A 21767-nucleotide genomic window follows, 5' to 3' on the forward strand; every position below is an offset into this window, starting at 1 on the left:
GGCTCCTGGCCCCAGGCTCCCACCATCCACAGGAGCACTGTGGCAGAGAGCTGGCCTTCTCTCCCCCCACCCCAAATGCTGGGGCATCCCTCCTTTCTCTCTTTTTGTTTTTAATTTTCTTTTGTTTTTAATTTTTTAATTATCTTTATTTTTAAGATAGAGACAGCCAGAAATCGAGAGGGAAGGGGAAGATAGAGAGGGACAGAGACAGAGAGACATTTGCTGCCTTATTCCACCACTGGTGAAGCTTCCCCCCTGCAGACAGGGACTGGGGACTTGAACCTAGGTCCTTGCACATTGTAAGATGTGCGCTCAACCAGGTGTGCCACTGCCTGGCCCTTATCCCTCCTTTTTCTAGGTTCACTGATTTTTTTCTTTCCCTGCTTTGAGGTATTTGCCAAAAGACAGAAGCTGAAGAACTTGTGGAGGGATCTGTAGAGGTGACCACTGTCTTCCTTATCCACATTCAGCTGGTGGGAATCAGGGGAAAGGGTGGGGTTGGGGGGAGGTGTCTAGGCCTATATTTAGAGGAGGGGATTCTCATTTATTATGCCTTTTTTTTTTTCTAGAGCACTGTTCAGCTCTGCTTATGGTAGTGTGGAGGAAGAACCTGGGACTTTGGAGCCTCAGGCATGAGAATCTGTTTGCATAACCATTATGCTATCGCCCCCCCCCTTTTAAAAAACTGAAATTTAACCAATCTCCCTCCTATACCAAATGACTTCTCTTAATGACCTGTGAATTTGAAAAAACAAACAAGCAAAATTAGTCACTGTGGTCATTCAGACATTATTTCCAAGGTACCAGCACTATGGGCAAAGCCAGCCAAGGACTCCTTTGAAGCAGCTGCACCCAGTGACAACCTCCTCTTTGGAAAATCCCCCAAGAGGGACAGGCAAGGCCTCAGCTCTTTTGGGAGCAGACACAGGAGATGAAGGTGACTGGGTGGATGTTTCTTTTCTTGCTGCCTCCTTCCCACCCCCATCAACTCCCCATAGCAGCTCTTCCAGGAGAGGTGTGTATGGTGTGTGTCTGTGTGTGTGTGTGTTCTGCAGCACCCCGAAGTGAATACCCACCCCAGCTCCTACCAAGTTACTTTCGCAGTCTTTGCTTTCTCATCTGGTGAGTGGGGAGGTTCCTCTCTTCTGTATGGGGGCAGGTAAGGCCCCCGAATGCCTAGCACATGCTTGGCATGTAACAGGAATAATAGAAATGGTCTCCTATGCTTTTACTTTATTTTATTGTCATGGCCAGGGTTTCATTTTTCTGGGCTGATATTTGAAAGTAAAAAAATAAAGATTTGTTTATTTATTGATGAAAGAAAGAGAGAGGATCATCACTCTGGTACATGTGATAGGGGATCAAACTCAGAAGTTCATATTTTTTATATTTATTTATTCTCTTGTGTTGCCCTTGTTGTTTTATTGTTGTAGTTATTATTGTTGTCGTTGTTGGATAGGACAGAGAGAAATCGGGAGAGGTGGGGAAGACAGAGAGGGGGAGAGAAAGATAGACACCTGCAGACCTGCTTCACTGCTTGTGAAGCGACTCCCCTGCAGGTGGGGGTGGGGGGCTCAAACCAGGATCCTTACTCTGGTCCTCGTGCTTTGCACCTAACCCACTGCTCTACTGCCTGACTCCCAGAAGTTCATATTTTTAAGTCCAATGCTCTAACCACTGCATTACCTCCTGGGCAGCTTTGGCCCACCTTTTCAGACAAAGAGAGAGGGGGGGAGAGGGAGAGGGAGAACACAGTATTGAAGTTTCTTCCAATTCGGTGGGGCCAGGCTTGAACCTGGGTCCTGATGATGACAAAACAGGCTCACTCCCCAGGTGAGTTGGCACTGTGTCAGTCACAGTCTCAGGTTCATGTGCTCTGCTCAACACCTGTGTTAGCTGGGGCTGGAGTTAGGAAGGGTGTACTTCCTCTCGCCCTGGGGCTGCAGACCCTCTGGGTTCCTGAGTGCAGTCTCTGGCCAGCATTGGTGGTCTGACCCCTGGGTCACAGTTGACATTGGGGTGCAGGGTAGTTCACTAAGAGGACTTGAGGCCCCAGCCGGCTGCAGGGCTTGAGCTGCCCAGGGGCGACGCATCCTCCGAGCTCTGAGCGTGCTTGCCCGCAGCCCGCCCCGCCCGCCGAACGCCGGCGCTCGATTAATAATCATAAACCCCCCACTCACCCTCCTCTTAAAATTAATAACTCTGTAATTAGAGTCATTCCAGAAGCCTCCTGAGCCGCCGAGGCCGGCCGGGCCGCCGACCGCCGACCGCCCCACCGTGGGCAGGAGGGAGGAGGAGGCTGGCGGCCGCAGGTAGGGAATGGGAATTAAAATCGCTCTCAACAATCCAATACACTTTTTATCAGCCATCTATCTGCGAGTCGGGCCCATTCATCATCCGAGGCATTCTCCCTGAAAACAAGACCCATTCAGATTTTATACAAATTATCATATTTATCATCGTCTCCAACTCCGGAGTAACATCTCCGCAAAGTGTCTGCATCTCCCTGGGGAGCCGCGCGGCTGGGATCGCCCGAGTGCCCGCCCCGCACCCCCCCGCGGGGAACCCCCCCAACACACACAGCGCCGCCCCCGCAATGGCCTTTGATCTGCCATCTCTGTTCCCTTGCTTCTCCCCACTTCCTACCAACTTCCCTTTCTCTCTGCTCTCTTCTCTCTGTCTCTGGCCTCTCTGCTTTGCCCTTGACCCCTCCCCCTCACCTAGACTCCAAGGTCTGGTCAGGTCCCCCCCACTGTCTCCCTGGCTGTCTCTGGGGCCTTGCATCCTTCCCCTTTCACTGCCAGAACCCAGAAGCAACCAGGAACTTTTGAGGCAGAACAGCTTGAATCAGGGGTTGGGGCGACAGCACAGTGGTTACACAAAAGAAGATCATGCCTAAGGCTCTGAGGTCCCAGGTTTAATTCTCAGTACCACTATAAGCCAGAGCTGAGCAGTGCCCTAGTCTCTCTGTATCTTTTTATTATTATTATTTCTTTATTAGAGGATTACTGGCTTACAGTTAACAGTAAAATACAATAGTTTGCACATGTATAACATGTCCCAGTTTTCCACAAAACAATTTAACCCCCACTTGGTCCTCATCTGTCAACATATTCCAGGATCTGAACCCTCCTCACCACCCCAGGGTCTTTTACTTTGGAGCAATACACCAATCTCTGTATCTTTGTTTCATGAAAAATAAATCAAAAACAAAACAAAAAAGCTTGAACCTTCCCTTGTGTAGTGAGGAGGTGCTCTACAGGGTGGAATCCCAAATTGATTCCAGGGGCCAACCTAAACCCACATCTAGCTATCCAGCTGTCTGAGGAAACTCACTTTCTTCCTATTTCTCTCTCTCTCTCTCCACACACATAGACTTCACAGCAACCTCTGACATCACACACACACATACAGACACACACACAGCTCCCCACCCCCAATACACAGTCCTTACTTTGTTCACAATCCCCACCACACACAAACACACCCCACAGGTGCAACCCCAGTGCAAATGTTCTACACTGCACACACAGCCATCACCAGCCTGTAGTACACATACATCACAACTCCTAACATGCTCATACAGCCCATCTTTCTATAAGCCTAGGCCCCCAATCCCATACAGAGCCCACCTAAGACATAAGACATGCATAACTCTCTACCACACCATAGCCCCTATACACAGAGGTACAGACAGGTACAGGAAGACACATGCAGACAGGCAGGTATGCCCCTATGTACTGTCCCTTCCTGTCACCTTACCCAGATGCTCAGCTTCCTTGTCTCTTTCTCCTCTCTTCCTCTCAGCACATACTTCTGCTTCAAGCAGCAGTAGACCAGGCACCACATCCCTGGAACAACTTCTGCTTGATTTGGGGGTGGGGGTTCCCTGTAGCCAGCATCTCAGCTCCCATAGAGCTCCTGGAAGAGAGCTTGCTCTGCACTGATCCCCAGGATCTAACAGGGATCTCCATGGTTCAGGCCTATAGACACTGAGATGTTGGGTGGGGAGTGGATTTTAAGGAGGGAAGATCTCACAGAAGAGACAACAAGAATGTTCATAACACAGATTTCTGACTCAAAGCAACCATCTAGGCCTGAGGCCAGGAGGTGACCCTGACAGCCAGGAACAGCAAGGCTCCAGAGTTACTATGAGGGCCTCTCTGACCTAACCTGCTCATGGCTTCCCTCAAAAACTGCCTTAAGTTGGTGTATTTTACCAAGGTAAAAGACTCTGGGGTGGGTGGAGGGGGAGGGTTCAGGTCCTGGAAGATGATGGCAGAGGACCTAGTGGGGGTTGTATTGTTATGTGGAAAACTGGGAAATGTTATGCATGTACAAAATATTGTATTTACTGTAGACTGTAAAACATTAATCCCCCAATAAAGAAGCTTTAAAAAAAAACTGCCTTAAGGAGCAACCTATGGCTTTGTCTCCAGTGGACCTTTTGGTTGGTTGCCATATTCATCCCTAAGTCCTTAATTCAGCAGCCATTACGGAGAGCACCAGAGTGGTGCTCAGAGATAACCAGGCCCTGCCTGCATGGGCTCGAGTCTGGAACTGTGCTGTCCCACAGAATGTTCTTCTTCCCCTCCTTCTCCTTCTTTAAATTTAACTAATTAATTATTTATAGAGACAGAGAAACTGAGAGAGAAAAGGGAGACAGAGGAGAGAGAGGGAGAGAGAAAGAGACTTTCTGAAGCACTGTTTCATTGCTCTTGAAGCTTTCTCCCTACAGGTGGTGACCGGATGCTTGAACCCTACTCCTTGCATACTGTCATGTGTGTGCTCTTTCAGGTGCACCACCACCTGCCCCCCCCCGAATTTTCTATGATGGAGCACATGCTCTATATATGTTTAGTATGGAGCACATGCTCTATATATGTTTAGTATGCAGACAGCTCTATATATGTTTAGTATGGAGACGATTGGCCCCATGTGACATCTGAGCACTCAAAATGTGAGTAGGGGGTTGACTTCTAATATTTTTTGGCTTCAATTTCATTTGACTTTATTGAATCTTTTTCTGTGGTTAGTGGCATGGGCCTATTGGACAGACTAGCTTTCATTTTATTAGAGGGGACAAGATATGTGTGAAAAAGTCTCCTCCACCTCCCAGCCAAAGCCGAGGAAGGCCTGTCTGTGACTGTCAGTGAGAAGCCCCTGAGCACAAGCAGTTTTTTTTTTTCTTCTTAATTCTTTTATGGCTGCCAGGGGGAGTGGATTTATTTATTTTTTAATATTTATTTATACCCTCTTTGTTGCCCTTGTTGTTTTATTGGTAGCTTTTAAAATTTTTAATATTTATTTATTTTCCCCTTTGTTGTCCTTGTTTTCATTGTTGTAGTTATTATTGTTATTGATGTCATCGTTGTTAGATAGAACAGAGAAAAATGGAGAGAGGAGGGGAAGACAGAGGGGGAGAGAAAGATAGACACCTGCAGACCTGCTTCACCACTTATATAGAGACACCCCTGCAGGTGGGGAGCTGGGGGCTCGAACAGAGACCCCTAAGCCGGTCCTTGTGCTTCGCACTACCTGCGCTTAAGCCGCTGCGCTACCGTCCGACTCCCTGTTGTAGTTATTATTGATGTCGTCGTTGTTGGATAGGACAGAGAGAAATGCAGAGAGGAGGGGAAGACAGAGTGGGTGAGAGAAAGATAGACACCTGCAGACCTGCTTCACCACCTGTGAAGCGACTCCCCTGCAGGTGGAGAGCCGGAGGCTGGAACCAGGATCCTTCCACCAGTCCTTGCAATTTGTGTCACCTGTGCTTAACCCACTGCGCTACCACCCCACTCCTTCTTCTTAGTTTTATTTATTTATTTGTTAGAGGCAGAAAGAAATTGAGAGGAAGGGGGAGATAAAAAGGGGGAGATTGTGGTCTGGGAAGTGGTACAGTAAACAAAGCATTGGTCTCTCAAGCATAAGGTCCTCAGTTCAATCCCCGGCAGCACATGTACCAGAGTGATGTCTTACTCTTTCTCTCTCCTATGTTTCTCATAAATAAATAAATAAATACTTTAAAAAAGGGGGAGATCTTCTCTTCTTAAAATAAATTTTATTTATTTGTTAGATAGAGACAAAGAAATTGAGAGGAAGTGAGAGATAGGAATTTTGAGTTTTATTTGAAATTAACTGGAAGCTGGGGTATTAAAAACAAAATGAAACAAACAGCAGAACAAACAAACAACGAAAAAAAAAAACCCTAACCTGGAAGATGATAAACTATTAGGTATATAAAGAGACTTTGTAGATTTGCTTACAGATTTGAGCTAGTCCAAATATCCACTAGTAGGAGCTTGATGACTTATGGCATAGCTGGGGGGGGGGGGAGCATATAACAGTGGATAAAGCACTGTACTCTCAAGCATGAGGTCCCAATATTGGTCCCTAGCATAGCATGTGCCAGTGATGCTCTGATTCTCTCTTCTCTTCCTCTAATCTCTCTCTCTCAAATGAATAAATATATCTTAAAAAATAAATGATTTATGGTACATCTGTTTGGTCGAATATTAGGCAGCCTTAACCAAGAATGAAGTCAGTCTTTAAATACAGATTTGGAGAGATCACCAAAGTGAATTATGTAAAAGAAAAAAAAAAGGCATGAAGCAATATAAAACATGCTATACATTGAGTAAACAAAACACACACATAGATACCTGTGTGTCTTTGTCTGCATATAGATTTACTCTGTAAAGATATATAGGAAATAGCTCCTTTAAGGAAGGATGTCAATGTAACCCACTATTAATCACAAAGAAAAATAAAGTGAAATAGAAAAATAATAGTAATTAAAAGGAAGGAGGGTGGATGGCAGGAAGACATTTTTCTCTATATACCTTTTGGTATATTTACACTAAATTCACAATTCACACATTTACATTGTAGGTCGAGCAAATCTAGCAAAAGGCTAAGTATCTTTAGACCACATGATTATAAACTCTGATATTCATGGGCATCTCTTTGACGTAGGTATTACTGACACTTACTGATAAGAACTAGAAACTTAGACTTAGTCATCAGACATGAGGTCACTTGGATTCCAGCTGCACAGCTGCTGCTCATACCACTGTTTTGTGATGGAGCCTCCATTCCAAGTAGGTCCCTCTGGCTGACAGGCTGCACCACTGTTCTGCCTCTTCCCAGAAGAACAGAGGGATAATGGCACTAATAATACCATTATTGTCAACAGCAGTGTTTATTGAGAACTTTGTTATGTGCCAAGCACTGTGATAAATATTTCATGTGGAATTTCATCCTCACAACAACCCTGTGAATGAGACACTGTTATGACTCCATTTTACAAGGGAGGAAGCTGAGCCAGAGGTTCATTAAGCTGCCTGGAGCTCCATCAGCCAGGGAGTGGTAGAGTTAAAATCCCTTCTTGGGTATTCAACTCCATCTCAAAGCAAATGGTAAAGTCCATATCCTAGCTTTGTATCCGTGATTGATTCACCCCCAGAAAGCTCTCCTACAATTAATTCTCTGAGGCCTGCCATGAGTGGACATTGGCCCCCAAAACACTGTGTATATTTACTTCCCCCAAACATGTCTGCATAGCTCCAGAACAGATGCCCTCACAGGAGGGGAACAGACTCCCTGTGCTCTCTTCCCAGGTGAAAAGAAATTAATACCTGCTTGCTAGCAAAGGTCCTCCAGGTTCCTGTGCTCTCCCCTTCCTGCTGACACCCTTGCCCTGCCTCATACCCCAAAGCTACTACAGCTGCCTCTTTACTCCAAATGGGAGTCTTGCTCCAGGGCTGCAGACATCAACAATAGCAAGTGATTGCAAGACATGTTTACTTTAGACTCTTATAACATCCAGAGACAAGGGAGTACAGGGTTAACATACCTCTGTGTGTGGAGGGGAACTATCAACACACACACACACACACACACACACACACACACACACACACACACACACACATACAACACACACACACGGAAGAATAAAAAAATATATTATGGTGCAAAATTAAGTTACTCATTCCATTATTTCACAGTAATGCCTCCAGAGGCCCTATCTCTCAACTAGAAATCATGGGGGGGGGGGCATTGCCAAGGGAACATGAGTTGGAGATGGAGGGAGAAAGTGAAAGAAGTGTTTAAGTAAGGGGAGAGCCATGGTCATTACACAGAAGCACCCCATTGGTGGCATGAGCTCTGTAATGGATGGTCTAGTGCAGCTCTCTGTGCACAAGGAGATGTGTATAATCCACAGCTTCTCAAGGCCCTGGCTTCCTGTACAGTTTCCCTTTCCCTGAAAATCTGTCCTCCTACCAAGTTCCCTCTTCCTCTGTCTCTCTCTCCCTCTCTCTTTCTCTCTCCCCCCTCTGACACACACACACACAGACACACACACTCATATGCCCATGCTTATTGGGTGCTTGCTATGTTCTTGGCATTGCTGTAAATACTTTTACATTAATTAATTAATTAATTAATTAATTAATTAGTAAGATTGACAGGAGAGAGAGAAGAAACCATAGCATCCCTCTGGCATATGTGATGTTGAGGATCCAATCCAGGACGTCACGTTTGAGAGTTCAACTCTTTACCTACTGCCACTGCTGTGAACACTTTAAAAATGTGTGAGTGGGGGAGTTGGGTGGTAGTCTACTGGGATAAGTGCATGTGGTGCAAAGCTTAAGGACTGGGTTCGAGCCCCCAGCTTCCCACCTGTAGGGGAGTCGCTTTGCAAGTGGTGAAGCAGGTCTGCAGGGGTCTGTCTTTATCTCCTCCTCTGTGTCTTCCCCTCCTCTCTCCATTTCTCTCTGTCCTATCCAGCAACGATGACATCAATAATAGCTAAAATAATAAAAACAACAAGGGCAACAAAAGGGAATAAATTTAAAAAAAATTTTTTTAAGCGTGAGTCGGGGGCCAGGTGGTAGCACATCTGGTTAAGCACTCACATAACAGTGCTCAAGGACCCAGGTTCAAGCCCCTGATTCTCACCTGCATGGGGGGGGAAGCTTCACAAATGGTGAAGGAGGGTTGCAGGTGTCTTTCTGTCTCCTCCCCCTCTCTCAATTTCTCTGTTTCTATCCAATAATAAATAAATAAATAATATTTTTTTAAAATGTGTGAGTGGGGCCAGGAGATAGTTCACCTGGTAGAGTGTACAATTTGCTATTCATATGTACTCAGGCTTAAAAAATACTTCATTTATTATTTTATTGGATAAAGACAGAGAGAAATTGAATGGAGAAGGGGAAATAGAGAGGAAAGAGAGAGACAGTTACAGTACTGCTTCACTGCTGGTGATACTTTCCCTCTGCAGGTAGACACCAGAGGCTTGAACATTGTGACATATGCTGTCAACTACATGTAACACTGACTGGCCCCCTCAAACACCCAAGTTTGTGCATCTGGGCATGATGTGAGAGCACCTGGATGGGGAAGCTTAATGAGTGGTGGAGTGATGCTGTGATGTTTCTCCTGCTATCTCTTTCTCTCTTCCTCTCTAGTTCTCTCCTCGTCTATGTTTCTCACCCTATCTATATCTTAAAAAAAAAAAAGAGTATGCTGGAAACAGCTGGATCATGCAGGTGTGGAGCCCTAGTGGTGATTCAATATAAAAACAAAACAAACAAATAGATAAACATGTGTGAGTTCCTTACTGATGCTGTAACAAATTTCCACTTAGGGCATTGCCATTTAAAGCAGCACAATTATAATAATGTATTTCTAGAACTCAAGACATTTATTTTTTAAATATTTTATTTTATTTTTAATGAGAGAGATACAGAGAGAAAGACATAGAGAGAGAAACACCAGAGCACTGCTGAGCTCTGGTTTACGGTGTGCTGGGGATTGAACCTGGGAGCTTGGAGCCTCAGGCATGAAAGTCTTTTTGTATAACCATTATGTTGTCTCCCCAGCCCAAGCTCAGACATCTGAATATAGATCAGGACTATGTTTCTTTTTTTTTTTTTCACCTCCCCAGAAGGATTATGTTTCTTCTGAAAGTTCTAGGATATAGTTATTCCCATTGCCTTTTCCAGTTTCTAGAAGCCACCAGCACTCCTTGGCTCTTGGCTACATCACTCTGATCTCTGCCTTTGTTCTTTCACACCTTGATTTTTAAAGAAAGATATATGTATTGGTGGAGAAAGACTTAAGTTGATGGTGGGAGTAATACTTCTTCTTCTTCTAGCGTTTGCCCTTCTTCCGTAGCCAGTCAACAGCGTCAGGTTGAGCCTGACGTAAAGTTTCGAGAACTCCTTTGAATCTGGAGAGGTGGCAGTCGTTGACTATGTGGGTCATAGTCTGTCTGTAGCTGCAAGGGCAGTTCGGGTCGTCTCTGGCTCCCCAGCGATGGAACATAGCGGCGCACCGGCCATGGCCTGTTCAATAGCGATTGAGGAGGGCCCAGTCATAACGTGCTAGGTCAAAGCCAGGTTGACGCTTGCAGGGGTCTGTGATGAGGTGTTTGTTCTTTACCTCAGCTGACTGCCAGCTCTGTTTCCAAGAGTCTGGAACAGAGAAGTTCAGTGTAGGCGTAGGGGACCAGATTGGGTGACGAGACGTCAAGCGTTGGACAGGGTGGGTGAAGATCTCTGCGTATATTGGCAGGTCCGGTCAAGCGTAGACGTGGGAAATGAACTTATATGATGCCGCATCCCGATGAATATCTGGTGGGGCAATGTTGCTAAGAACTGGCAGCCATGGAACCGGGGTGGAACGGATGGTTCCAGAAATTATCCTCATGGAGGAATATAATTTGGAATCGACCAAGTGGACATGGGGGCTATGGAACCATACTGGGGCACAGGATTCTGCAGTGGAATAGCATAATGCCAGAGATGATGATCGTAGTGTGGAAGCGCTCGCGCCCCATGAGGAGCTGGCCAGTCTTGCAATGATGTGATTCCTCGCTCCCACCTTTGCTGCAGTTTTTATGAGATGTTTGTGAAATGACAGAGTGCGATCGAGAGTAATGCCAAGATAGACAGGCTGGGCTTCATGCCGGATTCTCGTATCGTCAAGCTGCACATTAAGCTCATGCGAGGCCGAGGCATGGTGTAGATGGAAAACAGATGATACCGTTTTTGCAGTGCTAGGGATTAGTCGCCATTTTTTTACAGTAATCAGATATCAGAGACATGTCTTTCGTGAGTGTTTCCTCGAGGATGTCAAACTTGGATGCCTGAGTTGCACAGCAGATGTCATCGGCATAGATGAACTTCCTTGAAGAAGTTTCTGGGAGGTCATTGATGTAAATATTAAATAGCGTAGGAGCCAGAACAGAGCCCTGGGGGAGGCCACTTGAGACAAGTCTCCATCTGCTAGACTTGTCACCCAGATGTACCCGGAAACTTCTGTTTTGGAAAAGAAACGATATAGTGTTGGCCACCCAACACTATACTACACACCTATTATAGAGATATAAATTGTACCCCTGTGTCAACAAAATCGTTTTTTCGACAAGATCATCTTTAAAAGATTTATTCACTTGAAAAGAGAGAAGAGCCAGAGCACCATGGTAGGATTGAATTTGGGGCCTTTTTTATGCATGTCCTTATTTACCAAGTCACCTCCCTGGTAATTTCATATCTTCTTGGACTTTGACCCTCCTGCAAGGACCTTTGTGATGATATTAGTTGTGCCTGGATAATCTCAACTCCAAAAAAAAAAAAATCACAACATAATCACATCTTTAATATCACTTTTTTTTAATATTTATTTTATTTATTTATTCCCTTTTGTTGCCCTTGTTGTTTAATTGTTGTAGTTATTATTGTTGTTGTCGTTGTTGGATAGGACAGAGAAATGGAGAGAGGAGGGGAAGACAGAGAGGAGGAGAGAAAGATAGACACCTGCAGACCTGCTTCACCGCCTGTGAAGCGACTCCCCTGCAGGTGGGGAGCCGGGGTTCAAACCGGGATCCTTATGCCAGTCCTTGTGCTTTGCGCCACCTGCGCTTAACCCACTGCGCTACATCCCGACTCCCTAATATCACTTTTTTTTTTTAAGAGGGAAAGCTGAGAAGGCAAAGTAGAAAGGAGCCCTGCTCTCCTTCTTTTTTTTTTTTTTTTAATATTTATTTATTTCCTTTTGTTGCCCTTGTTGTTTTATTGTTGTAGTTATTGTTGATGTCGTTGTTGAATAGAACAGAGAGAAATGGAGAGAAGAGGGGAAGACAGAGAGGGGGAGAGAAAGATAGATACCTGCAGAACTGTGAAGCAACTCCCCTGCAAGTGGGGAGCTGGGGGATCGAACCAGGATCCTTCCTACAGGCCTTGCACTTTGTTCCACGTGCGCTTAACCCACTGCACTACTGCCTGACTCCCCTTAATATCACTTTTGTCATTGAGATAACATATTCATAGACTCCAGGGATCAGAATGTAAACATGATGGGGAGTAGCCATTATATTCTGATAACAACTCGATGACATAGTTGCTCTCATATCACTATTTTGTGAGTGGGGAAGTTAAGGCATCCAGATGTTGAGAGTGCCCAAGTTCAATCGTGTAACTCAATACCAGGCAGCTTGTCTCCAGTGTCTGTGCTCTTCACCACCACAGCATTTGGGGACAAGACAGAAACAGATGTTCTGTGTCTATACCTATAGACACATAAGACTCAAAACATTCTGATTGCTCACATAATGTTTGTGTCTTTTTCATACACATCTAGTGCACATACTTTTACCCTTCACTTATACCTATTTGTATACTACAGAAACTGGAATATGCACCTGAACACACATATTTGCAAACATTCTCTCTGCTCATGCTGTCATGCTGACACATGCTCTAAGTATGCAATACACTATCTCACACAGAGCTTATGCATAAGTATATAGTCAGCACACATAGAAAGACACATGCTCTAAGTATGCAATACACTATCTCACACAAAGCTTATGCATAAGTATATATTCAGCACACATAGAAAAATTACTTTTGTTTAAGAAATATTTTATTTATTAGTGAGATAGATAGGAAGAGAGAAAGAAAAAGAATGAGACATCACTGTGGTACATGCATTGTCAGGGATCACACTCGGGATCCCATGCTTAAGAATCCAACACTTTGTTCACTGTGTCACCTCTGGGACCTTGTTTATTTATTATTACACTTTCCATGCTATTTGTGTATACAAACATTGCGTCCACAACCATATAATTTCCTGTGATATATAGACCTTGCACATATATGCACACAGAATCATGCAAATATATATCCTCTTTATAAACACATCTTGCAAAAACACATTCATGTAGCTGCAATGATATGAAGAGCCACCACATGGACACTGTGTGTACATGCACTCAGCAAACACCAGTGCTTTCTGGACATGTTCCCAGAAACAGATCCCAGAAACATGTACACCCCACAGAGATTTCTTTGAGAAACACACATATTAGGGACACACACACCTGCATTCCAAAACTCTGTCCTCCAGGTCCCACCTACAGACATGTTTGCATACCATGTATATGTTCTCAAGAACTATGCCCATACATAAAGAGAACCTGGACATACACGTCTGCACATGCACATAATTCTGTTCTTGAGACAGACATGCACACACAACACAATCCTTTCTTAAAACGTTTTTATACCCATATCATATAGTTAACAAAAATGTTTATCTAATTCAGAAGAACTAAACCATTCTCAATCACTTTAATCAGCACTTTAGACAAAATATTCAAACAAGCTTGCAAGTGTGCAGCCCTGTTTGAGATTTTGAGGTGCATCCTCAAGCAATCCCCCCTGGGAAGGGGGATTCTCCCCATTTTCCGGGGAAGGAGGCTGAGGCTGGGGGCGGGGCTAGTCCGGGACCGCCTCGCCCCCTCCCACCGCAGCGGAGGTGTAGGCCCCCGGCTTAACCTCAGCACCAACAGAAAAGTAGTTCCAATACCGTGTTTGTTAACTAGGTTATCTAGGCCGTGGAAGATTTTAATGTTGAATTTTATAGCTTTACCACGCTCTGCCGTCCTTGTGAATATTGTAATATTGCATTTTTTACAAGTTACTCTTCTGTTAATGTTCCAGCTAGTAACTTTTATAATCCTCCTCAATGAAATTTTTTTGTATTCTTCCGCACCGTTAACCCCAATGGCGGCGCCTCGGCCCCTGGCAGGAGGCAGATACGAGATGAATTCCTCTTTAATCAGAAATAATAATAATAAAAACACACGCGGCTCTGCTGCCTCTCACTCTGGCTTCCCTCACTGCCTCTTAGGGGCCGCCTGTGGGCCCTGCGGCCTGAGCCCGGGGCGGCCCACCCCCAGCCCTCAGCCTCTCCCTTCCTGCCTCCCCCACTCCCGAACCCCAGCCTGTCCCACCCTATGACTTGCCTGTGTGTCTGCCTGGGCCTCTTCCACCCACTGTTACCAATCACTATCTGCCCTTTCTGTTTTGTTTTGTTTTGTTTTTTCTCCACGGTTATTGCTGGGGCTCGAATCCACTGCTCCTGGAGGCTATTTTTTTCCCTTTTGTTGCCCTTGTTGTTTATCATTGTTGTTATTGCTGTCACTGTTGTTGGATAGGACAGAGAGAATGGAGAGAGGAGGGGAAGATAAAGAGGGGGAGAGAAAGATAGACACCTGCAGGTCTGCCTCACTGCTTGTGAAATGATAGCCCTCTCCCCCAGGTGGGGAGCTAGGGGCTCAAACCGGGATTCTTATGCAGGTCCTTTGTTTTTTGTTTTGTTTTTGTTTTTTTAATGTGAGAGAGATACAGAGAAATACAAAGAGAGATGGAGACTAGAGCACTGCTCAGCTTTGGTTTATGGGGATTAATCCTGAGACCTAGGGGCCTCAGGCATGAGTCTTCTGCAGAACCAATATACTATCTCCCCAGCCCTCCTTTCTTTACCTCCCCCCCCATCATCATTCCTTTCTTCCAGTTGTGGTTTTCAGTGGCCCTATAGGCAAACAGATGGGAGGAAGGAGGAGAATGTCGAAGAGTTGACACGGAGGCTAAGTCAGAGGTGACTAGCTTCAGAGGGGACCTAGGAAGTGGAAGTATCTGATTGTCAGACACACTTTTTCCTGGGATTCTCATCTTTCTAATGGGAAAAATCCACCACAGCAGCTGGCAGGGGTGGGGGGATTAGAGGGCAGCAATTTGGGAATAATCTGGATGAAAGGGAATTGTGTGCAACTTTAGGTGCATGGGTTGATGGCTTGTCTCCATTGGTAATGACAGAAAAAGAATTATATGGTTCAAGACTAAAGCAGAGCCACTAGTTCCTTCAGTTAACATTTTTGACTTCTTAAAAATTTGTATTAGTGATGTAATAGTGATTTACAAAATTATAAGATAATAGGCATATAATCCACACCATTCCCACCACCAGAGTTCTGTGTCCTCACCTCACTCCATATATTTTTTATTTATTTTTTGAGAGTCAGAGGGAGAGAAAGCCAGAGTATCACTCTGTCACATGCAATGCCAGGGATCAAACTTACGAGAGATACAGAAAGAAAAGGTACACACACACACACACACACACACACACACACACACACACGGGGTGGGGGGGGAGAGAGAGAGAGGGACTAGAACACTGCTTGGCTCTGGATTATGATGGTGCTGGGAACTGAATCTGGTACTTCAGAGCTTCAGGAATGAGAGTCATTTGTAGAATCATTGTGTTATCTCTCAAGCCTGATCAGTATTTACTGAGTATCTGCTATGTTCCAAGGCCCTGTGCTTGACCCACGGAACACAGAGGTGAATGAGCCACACAGTCATTGACTTTATGGAATATAGGAACTAATGGAGTGGCAGATATTAATAAAATAATCATACAGATATAATTTTGCAAACTGAGATCACTGATAAAGACATATGAGCTGGGGTGGGGGGGGAGGAAGACAAGCATACATCCTACAGAGCTTAGGGAAGGGAGGGAGGACTAAACTGAACTGGGGTCTGCTAAGAGCTCCTCTACAAACTCAAGTTCTCAATGAGTGGAAAGGACCCACTCCACTTTATACTACCTAACTGAAGTGAGATGTCTATCAGCGAGTTTTTAAAACTCCATTTCATCAAATTTCCCTCGGAACTCCCACATTTGACCACTAAAGTATTCCCCTCCCTCACCTCGGGGAAGGGCTGGGGTCTCACACTGGAGAACAGAGTGCAGGCGAACATCTGGAGCACTAATTGTAGCAGCTAAAAGCAGGCCCTGGAGTTGGGGTCCAGGGAAAGGGAAGAAGGGTGCGGCAACTCAACCTCCAGCCCCTTAACCTGGACCTGGTGGGGAGTTCACCCCCAGGAGGGATGAGTGCCGTCCCCTTCCCGCTAGTGCCTCTGCCTCTACCCCCGCTAGGGGAACTCTGGGTCTGCTAATGAATGTTAATAGCTCCGCACCCCGCTCCCACCTTCGATGCGGGCCAGGCGCGAGCGCCCAGGGCAGATTGTTAACCGCCGGGCCGCAGAGGGGAGAGTCGGGACCGGGAAGGGGGCGGGCGGGGGCGCGTGTGCGCGGCGCGGAAGCTGAGAGCGCCCGCGACAGTAAAACATCTGTAATGTGCCATTCGCTGCTGCTCGCTGATTGCTCATGGATTAAAGATTAAAATCTCGGCTTTGGCAGATGGGGAGAGAGAGGAAACTCTTACGAGCACGTTTTGCATCTGCATTTCATTCTGCTCGGTTCCCTGCGCCACGCCTGGTGGCGTCCGCCCCACCCCGCCCATGCTCCCCCCCCCTCCATGGCTGAGCCTGTTAGAGTCGGACCTAGGGGGCAGGTGTGGCGGACACTCTTCCCACCCTTCCAGTTCATCCGAACCCTAGGCTCCTGACCACCCTCCCCATTTTTCTCTGGGGTTTTCACCTCGAATTCAGGGTTGGTCACTTTGCAACTCCTCCCCCCCCCCCACGCACACACACATACCCAACTCCTACCAGACTCCAAGCAGGATACAATGAGCATCTCTGGAAAACGAGGTATTCCCCACTTCAGCTGGGGTGCTACCCTTGGGCTCACCCAGCTATAGGCTACCCACCCTGGTGCTAGTAGGAAGGCTGGGTTGATTGTAGTGCTGAAGAGAAATCCAACAGTGGGTGGTTTGGCCAGGTGTGCCCCATGCCCCCCCCACGCACCCATGTTTTTCACACTGAGTGGGATGGGCAGGGGATGGGACTGGAAGGGACAGGCTCCAGGAAGACTCTTAGGTGCTCTAATGGGCCAGGAAACAGCTCTTGGAACAGGGTCTGTGTTCTTATACATTAGCCTGATCCTGGTAGCCTGAGTGCTGGACATGGAACAGACCCACTGCCTCCCTCATTTGTCCAAGCCAGGATGTGTCATAAGCATCAAACTTTATTGGGGAAGAGAAAACTGGGCCAAGAAATCTAGAGACAAAGGCCTGTTAGAAAGATCTAGCCACAGAATAAGGAGTCACAAGCTGCAGAGCAAGCAGCATGGCAGCTGGGAGCACTGGCTTCTGGTGATGGAAAGAGAAGGTTGGGGGGAAGAAGCCCCTGTTGGGGTTCTTTGGCCCTGGCTGGGAGGAAGAGGAGGAGGTTGGGTTCAGGGTGAGCAGAAGATAAGTTAAAGGATGCTGAACCAGAGGAGGGTCGGTGTGGCAGATGTAATTAATTACTGCATATTAAAATGTTTGTTTACAGAGATGAACAGTGGCCGGAGGTCTGACGGCAATTAATTCCCAGCATATCTCAGCAGTCCTTGAGACCAAACCCTCAGGAAGGCCTGTGAACAGACTAGGTTGGGTGGGGTGCTGACTGGTTCTTGTGCCAGTCTCATCATTGCTGACCCTGGAGGGACCCTCAGACAGGACCTGTGCCTGCACCCCACTTCCTCATGCTTGGGGAGACCAAGGCAGACATGATTTGTGACTCATTATTTCATCAGTGATGGAGTCAAGACACAACCCTTCTTTCTCACACCTGGAAATGTGTTCTAGACACAGGGACATTGGGTGACCTTGGGCAGGGACACCATAACACAGAAAGGGGGCAGGAAGGGGAGTTAGGGCTAAAGAAAGGACCTGAGAATAGAAGATACTTGAGGCTTACTTTAGGGACCCCTCACTCTGGGAAGGTGGTGTGGGGTACCTGGTGCTCAGAAAGCAGCCCCTTCCCACATTGCATTGCCCTGGAGATGGCAGAAGTAGTCGACACTGTCTTCCAGCCTTTGTCCTGGGGCAAGGGAAACTCCCACATGGGGAGGAACACACTGGCTGTTGGTCCTTTGACAGAGGACATAGGCCTCTGTTCCCACCTCCCCCCTCACCCACCCACTCATCAGCAGACACCAGCAGTATTCACCAACAAGTTTCCAGCTCATTTGTTTCTTCATCACAGAGGCAAGCTAGGAGTTTAGGGGAGTACCCTGGGTCTGGTGGCTCCAGGAAGGGAAGCTTCCTAGAGAATCTGGGCCCAGGCTAGGCCACAAAGGATGGGCAGGAAGAAGGCTTGGGTGGTGGAGCTGGTAGAGGCAAGTTCACAGGCAAAAGGCAGGAGATGCCTATCTGCCTCTTATTTGGGGCTTTGTGGGGGGGCTCCCTCATTTTCTTCCTTGGGTCCTTCTCCTTCCCTACCATGCCTGGAACTGACTTCAGGTGGGAAAAGCAAGTGAACTTCCCACCTGTCTCCAGACAAGGAGTGGACAAGAGACTCAGGGAAAGGGAGAGAAGAGGCTGACTGTGGGGAGGGACAAAGAATAACTGAGGACACTTGAGGTGAATGAGGCATTCATTAGGGGTGGGGTGCAGGGTAGTCTGGGCTGAGGAAGACAGGGAGCAGAAGCAAGGTCATGACTGAAGATTTGTGAGTGTGGGCAGGGAGGTGCATGTGACAGGGGCTGAGAGTGCTCTGAGTGTGCTCCCAGGCTGCGTGCTGCTTCTGCCAAGGGAGGAAGCAGAGGCTCTCCTCCTTGCCAAACCTTGGGCCCTAGTGGGGCTGAGTGGGCTCTGAGGGTGTGGCTAAGTCAGCAGGATGTGCCTATGGGGGTGGTGGATGTGCCCCCAAATGTGTGAGGACATGCTGAGAGCCCGCTGGTCCTCACCTCCTGTTTCAGCCACTGCCTCCTCCCTCCCCCCCCCAATAGCCTTTGCCCCTGCTGGTGGAGTGGAAGAGGTCATCCTCAGGACCCACCCAGAGAGCTCTAACCTCCCTCCCTGTGGGTCAGACAGGGTTATGGACCTGGAGTCCAGAGGGGGTTCCCTCCCAACTCCCAACAGCCCTGTTGCCCTGCTGGGACTGTTGTACCTCTTAGAGATGCCACATGCGGTGCTCATTGCACACCCCTGGTGTGCATGGATTCACCCCCTCGGGTGTTGGTGTGTTCTCTCTAGGTTGTTAAGCTGAACGGGGGTGGGGGGTGGGGGTGGGCTACACTGTTCCCATGCTAGCAGGGTGCTTCCTCCAATGTTCTTTTAAAATTTTTTAAATTAATTTTATTTATTGAATAGAGACAGGCAAAAATTGAAAGGGTAGGGGAGATAGAGAAGGAGAGAGAAGAGAGACGCCTGCAGCACTGCTTCACCACTTGCAAAACTTTCCCCCTGCAGGTGGGAACCGGGGTGGGGGCGGCGCTCAAACTCCGGTCCTTGAGCACTGTAAAATGCGCTCAGCCAGGTGCTCCACCACTCAGCCCCTCCAATGCCCTTTTTGTCCCCCTCTCCCTGCACCCCAGCTCTGGAGAATGGGCTCTGACTCCCTCTGCCCACCCCCGCAGGGTGGGTAGAGACTTGTTGAGCTGGGAGGCGGGGCGGGCGGCACCTGCCGGGTGCTGAGCGGGGTTGAGCACGGGAGGCGGCGCGGGGGAGAAGCGGCGGGAGGCTCCGAGTGGAGGGACTGTCGCTTCCCATCAGGCGGAGGATTGCTCCCGACACGCGCAGGCCCCGCGGCGTTTCTGTGTCAGGGAGTTTTGCCGACGCCGTGACCCATGCGAGGGGGTCGGGCTGAGCGCGGGGAGCGGCCAAGAGTGACCAGCGCGGCCGGCCGCATCATCGCCACCTGGCCGGGTGACTGCCTGCCTCTCCGGGCCGCGGCGGGGTGGGGGGTGCCTGCCGGGGTAGCAGTACCTCCCACCGCACGCCCCCTCCAGGAAGGTCTAGAGGGAGAGGCAGGAGAAACCACCTGGCTATACTTGAAGATACAACCCCGGCCCTCAGAAGTGCATCCGGCCATCCGCTAGAGAACGTGGAGCCCCAGCTTCAGCAACACCCCCAAAGAGGCACCTGGAGGCCTAGTAGCTGGCGGGAGGCGGAGTGCGGGGGCGGGGGGATGGGAGGAGGGGAGAGTGTGTGACCCTAGCTAGAGCCAGAGTTGCTCAAATAGAATTGGAACTTGGACTCTCCTTAGAGTGAGGCCAGGGACGGGGGCGTGTCTATGTAAATGAGATGATAATGAGGTGGAGGAGGGACTGAAGAAGAGGAAGGGGCAGGCTCCTGACCTCTCCCCTGGTCCCCCGCCTCTGGCCCCATCTGAAGTCCTGGGTTCCCATCTTTGGCACTTAATGATTCTGACGGGGGCCACCCGCTCACCATCCGGGCCTTTGTGTTTGCCAGACCAATAGCCCCTCTCCTGGGCCCACCCATCAGTCACCCGGAGCTCCAGCTGTCTCCAGCCTTTGGAGCCACCTCCGCCCCTCACCACTACAAATTGGCTCTCAGCAGCCATTCGGAGACCCCTTCTAGGCCATTGTCTCCGGACAAATGGCCCTTCCCCAGAGCACTGTCCCACAGGCCCAGCCCTGGCTGCCTGCTGCTCCTGCCAAGGGAGGGAGCAGAGGCCCTCCTCCTTCCCTAACCCTGAGCTGTAGTGGAGCTGGGTGGCTGGTAAGGCCTACTGCCAGGATCTGGCCAGCACCTTGTCTCCCTCTTTTGTCAGGTGGAAGTGGACTGAAACTCAGTTTCTCCCACTGCCCCGGAGCTGCAGGCTGTGTACTTGTTGACGGATGCTGAAGGGAGGGATGAGGTGGGAGGAGGGCAGAGGAGCTGGGAGCCAGGGTTCCCAGGAGCCACCGTGACCGAGTGCAGAGCCAAGACAATTACATGCCTAGTTTTGCTGATTGCATTAAAATCATTAGGATGAGAGATCTGAAAATTGTACGTTAAAGGGGTAGAATTAGAGAGGGCTTTAGAGACTGGCACAGGCATTCCCCAAGTGAATCTGTACAACCAACTGGAACTGTGCTACACAAACACACTTCCATGACCTTCTCACCAGACCACCCCGCCTCCTGGGTCCTTCTACCTTCTACATCCACTTACAGAATTCCCACTCAGTCTCCTCTTGCTTTCACTTTCATCCTCCCCTCACCAGCCACCTTTCTTCTCTGCCACTGGCTGACTGAGGTTGTGCTAGTGAGCAGGCTTGGGCATGAGTGACATCTTTGACTTGGGGGGTGACAAAGAGACAGATGGAGACATGCTCCCTGGCCCCTGTGCTAAGTGCACATGCCCATCCTAGCATCTGTCCCCAAGTCAGCTGGTCAGCAGAGAGTTACAACAGTCTGGTATGGGGTGGGAAGGAGTAGGTCTGTCTGCCTGGTATCTGGGGACACTTGAGTGTCAGAGTCTGGAAGGATTTGAGTCTATCCATGGCTCTGCAAGTGTCATTAAGTGTGTCCCTGTTGTGCCTTGGTCCTGCCAGTTTTCCTCTAGTGGACAGTGGGCACAGTTCTTTTTTTATTTTTTTATATTTATTTTATTTATTTATTCCCTTTTGTTGCCCTTGTTGTTTTATTGTTGTAGTTATTATTGTTGTTGTCGTTGTTGGATAGGACAGAGAGAAATGAAGAGAGGAGGGGAAGACAGAGAG

At 48.0% G+C, this 21767-nt stretch overlaps 1 long non-coding RNA gene across 2 annotated transcripts in view; it reads left to right on the forward strand.

The window, feature by feature from the left end:
* LOC132532768 (uncharacterized) overlaps positions 1 to 21767 on the forward strand; it is a 49402-nt gene that overhangs the window by 12608 nt on the left and 15027 nt on the right. Inside the window, exon 1 of one of the 2 annotated variants that reach the window (XR_009544690.1) lies at positions 613 to 937. The exons of the other annotated variant lie outside the window; for it this stretch is intronic. This is a non-coding gene — a long non-coding RNA (uncharacterized LOC132532768). Of the gene's footprint in view, positions 1 to 612; positions 938 to 21767 lie in introns of those variants that run through there. 2 annotated transcript variants of the gene reach the window in all.

Source organism: Erinaceus europaeus, chromosome 14 (assembly GCF_950295315.1).
Source record: "Erinaceus europaeus chromosome 14, mEriEur2.1, whole genome shotgun sequence".
NCBI lineage: Eukaryota > Metazoa > Chordata > Mammalia > Eulipotyphla > Erinaceidae > Erinaceus > Erinaceus europaeus.